The following is a 5,402-nucleotide window of genomic DNA, read 5'->3' as shown; positions in this document are numbered from 1 at the left end:
GGTATAATGCAAATTTTCTGTATGCATAAAGCCATTTAGCACATTTTTCTTCCCTGTACTTTTCGTGAACTTACAGGATATTTTAGATTTTATTAGGAACATATGGAGAATTTAAATGCAAATGAAGAGGTGAAGATATAAATTGTTTTTGAAAAGTCTTAGCTTCTTATTTACAATTGTTTTACTTTTTGTTTTTGTTTTTTTTTTTTTTTGATGGCCATAACCTATGATGCATTGTTATTGTGAAAAACGAGTTTAATCAAATAATTTGGAGTTCCACAGGGTTTCAAATTTTATTCTCATTTTTTATAAATGATCTCCCACGTGATTGTTCCAGGGATGTATTCCGTTCCCTTCATACCTTCGAAGCCAATAATAAGGATCTTTTCAATATCTTTCAGTTCGTTCAGAATCCTCGTACTGAATCCTACTAAATCTCAAGCGTTATGCAAGATGGAGAAATCCCGATTCTGATCCTCTGTTTCTAAGAACTGAGATTTTATCCCTTTCACTTCTAGGGTCAAGAACTTGAGGATCATCTTTAATGAAACCCTGACTTGATCCGATTAATCATGTGGCTAAGATTTGTAAAAAGGTATTTCATACCTTGGGTACCTTTAGATGAAACTGATCCTTAGTATGATTTATTATTATGATTATTATTAATCGTGTCGGGATATATTTTTTTACAATGTAATCATGCTGCAAAGTCGTACATCCCATGTTGGAAGTATCTGCTGATCCTAGATCGTCCAGAAACGCCTTCGAGGGAAAAGCTGTAAAAAGCCCAATTTTAAAGCTATGCCCCACTCCCCCAAAATTTTTATTCATTTTTTTTTAAGAAAATTATTTACAGATTTACTTTTACATTCCTGAAAAATTCATAGAAATTTTCAAATGATCCAGAAGCCTAATTGTTAGAGTGAAAATTTCAGAGACACCCATTTCTGGAAGGTCAGGAATTTATGCAGACCATTTTTCTTTGCTAAAGATCTTATCAGTTTGAGGCTTTTTTGTACTTCCTCGAGAAACAAGTCGAAGAAACACACAACACAAATTGATTGTGTTCTCCTCACCCTGGAGTTCCATCAGCAAAAACTTGTGCACTTAGAAACCCTCTGATAAGATTTTTTTTTCTTCTCTCGGATTGAGCAAAAAAAAATCTGCGCTCGATTGAGTAAGAAAGAAAATTGGAAAATTTTCTTTTGAATTGGATTGTGTCATTGCCTAAAGAGTTGTTATCTAATCACAGGGGGAATTTTTCTTTCACCTCATCTCACCCTGAGACTACGCCCCATGCCAATTCATGTTCTACGTCTATCAAATCATTCCACGATCCCACTAATCAGATAACAACGATTTATTCTTATCACCTTCGGGCTGTCTTCTTACTCACTTTTTTTCGAGAGCTCTTTGGGCTCAGTTCTTGCTGGAAATCAGTTCATTTCTATTGATCGTACTTTGAGGATCTCAAGAAAAAAAAGTCATTTAGGAATTATATCTTCAGAATGGGATGCTGCTGTAGCACTTGTAAGGAGTTTTGCATTTTAAGTTCTTTAATGATCGTTTAAGTTTTTTTTATTGCATTCGGTTAAGTGTTTTAATCTAAAGTGATTTTACACAAGAATACAGGCGATTATTGGCTTATAAATTGACTAATTTCGGTTTTATCTCTTTTATCTATACCAGTGACTTTTACACATTTACTTGTTCTTGAAGAAATGAATAAGAAGATAGTGAATCATTTAAGAACAAATGTGATTAAGTGATATAAATCGAATGAATCATACAGGAATGTTAATTATTCAACAAATTGTTTATGAATACTTTGAATTCCATGTGAATATCTATTGTAAATTCTGCCGATTACACTATCTATCATAAACGATAAGGATAATTTTTCTTATCGACTAAAGATAAATCGAATATAAATGAGCGAAATGCTGCTTATCTGCTTCTATAGGGATTTCAGCGAGAAAATTTCACTGGAAAATCAATTTATTAATTGAATAAATTTTCTTTTTCTAGCTGATGGCGCTGAAATAACGCCAACGCCGCCAATTCATCACGATGATCATGCACCACCCACTCATGACTACCCTCAAATCACACCAGCAGCCGCAAATGAAGATGAACATCAGAGATACTGACATTTTTTTATTATTGTAAAAGTTAAGACGTCAAATATAAAAATAATTGAATAATAAGTCGGTCTGAAACGTCTGAAAACTCAATCTTAAGACAGAGAGGTTTTACTGAAAGCTTTCTAGTCTACTCGGTTGAATATTTTTGACTGGGAGCTTTTTTAGTCGATAAAGCAGTTAAATTGTAAGGGAATATAGGGCAATATGAGGCAAGTTTGCAGATTTACATTAACAGTGCTGTCTCTCTATATGCACAGCTTTTGTGTCGGTTGCATTCAAAATCAATTTGTTTACATTTTCACAAAGTAATAAAAAAAATTATTTTCTTGGTAACTAATTTTTCTTGTTTTTAATTTTCTTAATTTTATTTTTTCTGACTCATATTATATTTAAAAAAATGATAATTTATTAAAAGAAAGAAAAAAACCGTTGGGAATTTCAAAAAAAAAGTTGTGCATATTCAGAGAGAGAACTGTCAAAAAAAGTACCCAAACTGTGCATATAGAGAGACAGCGGCACTGTACACTAATCTAATCTCTTCAATATCCGGATGACAAACGACAAACACTCCGAGAAATTAAAAAAAAGAACAATCCCTTTCTCATTAGACATAATTAGGCATTTTCACTATCAATTGATAGCGTTGATTGTAAAATAAAGCGTGTCCACGACAAGATTGTACCAAATGATTTGATATTTTTATGATAGATGTCACTAGCTCCGCATTTTCGTTGTATGTATACATAGTAACACGTGTTTCTACAGTTATTTTTGTGAAACTCTCATCAAATTATGCTCATTTTTCACTGAGATACGAAATAATAATGGAAAAGAGAAGGGAACTGTTCGTAACATATCTGAGGTGAAATGATAACTTTGGCTCTCGCTAGTATCGATTCGACACTGCGAGAAGAGCCGACTCGTTATTGTGACACTTTGGGGCAGTGCAACATAACCTCACTTGTTACTTGTTTTGATTTGCAATCAAAGTTTTCCTAGTGATTTCAGTGATTTTAATAAAAAAAAAGATGACCCAAAGAAAAGTTTTTAAGAAAATTGTGATCCTGAGAGAGTGCAAATTTCATTTTGGACGAGGACTAGTAAATTGCGGCCTTAAGAGAATTCTGAAGCTTCTGGAAGATGTGTAAGTAACAAACGTTCATCTTTATAATTTATATCTATTTACGCACATCTTTTTACTTTTCTTTAGATTCCAACATAGTTACTGACTCTGAAGGAATTGCTTAAGGAACACATGCTGAAAAAATGATTCCAGGAAATTCTCATAATACGTCGTCCTCCATTCCATCGATGCGTGGATTCCTATTGCCCTCTGGCGTTTTACAGTTCACAAAAGAGGAGCAGAAGATTCGAAGGAAGCAGACAAAAGTGTGGTCACCTCCGATAGCTCTTGAGCTTTTGAGCTCCTGCTAGAGGTGTTCAATTTCACCACAAGGAATCCACGAAAAAAACTCTTAGTCAACTTCTGGACAGTCCCTCAAACGATGCAACTTCAATCACATACAGCTGCTTCCTCTCATGAGCATTTCCCAGTTCGTGTATTGTGAAGATATTTTTGTATTTGAACATAATTAATTGAATAGATATAGAATATTTTGCATCCGATTTGGCTAATATTATTTCCATGCTATAGCGCGGTTTATTATGGACACAGAATAAATAGTATTTATATTTTATATTATCATTAACAACAATTAATAAAGGTAAATTAAAGGAGTAAAATAAAAGATTTTTACTGCCGAAAAACGTTAAACTTTCAAAAAATTTCACTTTTTGAGAGTACAAATCGACAGCCCCAGAGGTGATAAATTAGTGGCGAGAATTATCGACACTAGCGATAAAAAATGCAAGTTATCATCTCGATTGTCCATAATCGACACTCGACAGTAGCGATGGGACAATTAGACAGTTATCATTTCACCCCTGAAGTGAACATACCCCATAGCAAAATTCCGCAAAAATTCCAATGGAAAACTTGCGTCCAAATGGCTAAATTCGCTGGAATTTGACGCTAAAATTCCACTAAGTTTTCCTATGGAATTTAAAGCCGGAAATTCCATGGAAATCATAGTACTCCATGGAATTTACTAGTACGACATGCTGGAATTCCAGCGTTAAATTCCGCGGTATTCCGCGGAAGATTTATATGGAAACTCACACGTGAAACGTCCGCGGGATAAGCTGGAAAAAACATATGGAAATTTCCACTATCTTTCCATAGTGTTTTATATGGATTTTTCCACTAGTTTTCTGAAATGTCAAACAAATAAAATGGTGTTGCGAAAATTTTTAGAATTTGTTTCCAAACCTTCCGCAAACATTTCTAGTGATTCATGTGGCAATTATAATATAATTAATTATGCGACACTGCGTTTCGTGTAGATAATAATGAAGTGATTACATTAAATAGGTCTCCAACCTAAAATAATACTGTTTTTATGTTAATTAATAAATATTTTCGAAAAAATTATTTTTTTTTACAAAATATTTTTTTATTGCTTAAAGTGTTAATTCGTTATTGCTGATTTAGTAAAACATATTATAATCCTCGTAATATTTGCTATTTCTTTAATATTCGGAAGTAAAATCACGAGGTGCATGTGACAGCTTCATTTTTTCTCCATTTTATTTTGGTGGAAAAATCCACATAAATTCCACGAGCATTTCCATGGATGTATTCTATATGAAAAATCCAGCATAAATCCATTAAATTTTCCTTGGAACCTATTATGGAAAATTCCTATGGAATTTTTTAAGGCAAATAGTGGAAAATTCCGAGGATTTTTTCGCTTGTTATTCCTATTCCGCTTTCTTTTGCTATGGGGTAAAATGCAATTAATGACGCAGAATAGTAGGAAAATCGATGAATCGATGAAGTCATGCCAGTCCAGTTGGGTCGGTGAAATTTGACGTGACTTACAATAGCTGTGAAAACTTTTACTCAGAAAAATTATAAATTTCTTTATAAAGACAATTAATATGTCTTTAATTTTTCGTTAATGGGCCATTTCCATTGAAAAATGTCTCAAGAAATTTGTTAGAAAATTTTCAACTCCATATGAAAAAAGGGTGCTTTTATGACAAAAAGTTCAATTTGGTTGAACTTTTTCGCATAAAAGCTTAAAAATAAAAATTGGGAACAGTTTTCCAAACTGTTCCTGTTGCGAACAGCGCCATCCATTGAGTTTTCTTCTGATACTTGCATGCCAATAAGTTGTCAACTGAGCGAATTTCCAT

General features: G+C 33.2%; 1 long non-coding RNA gene across 1 annotated transcript; it reads left to right on the top strand.

Moving 5' to 3' along the window:
• On the top strand, positions 1-2,204 carry LOC129798096 (uncharacterized). Its single transcript, XR_008751383.1, has 2 exons — positions 1-1,530; positions 2,029-2,204. It is a non-coding gene; the product is annotated as an uncharacterized LOC129798096 (long non-coding RNA).
• Positions 2,205-5,402: the final 3,198 nt, after the last annotated feature.

The sequence above is a fragment of the Phlebotomus papatasi genome, chromosome 1, assembly GCF_024763615.1.
Source record: "Phlebotomus papatasi isolate M1 chromosome 1, Ppap_2.1, whole genome shotgun sequence".
NCBI classification, from domain to species: domain Eukaryota; kingdom Metazoa; phylum Arthropoda; class Insecta; order Diptera; family Psychodidae; genus Phlebotomus; species Phlebotomus papatasi.
Note: the sequence above shows the minus strand (reverse complement) of the source record. Positions and strands in the feature narration are given on the sequence as shown.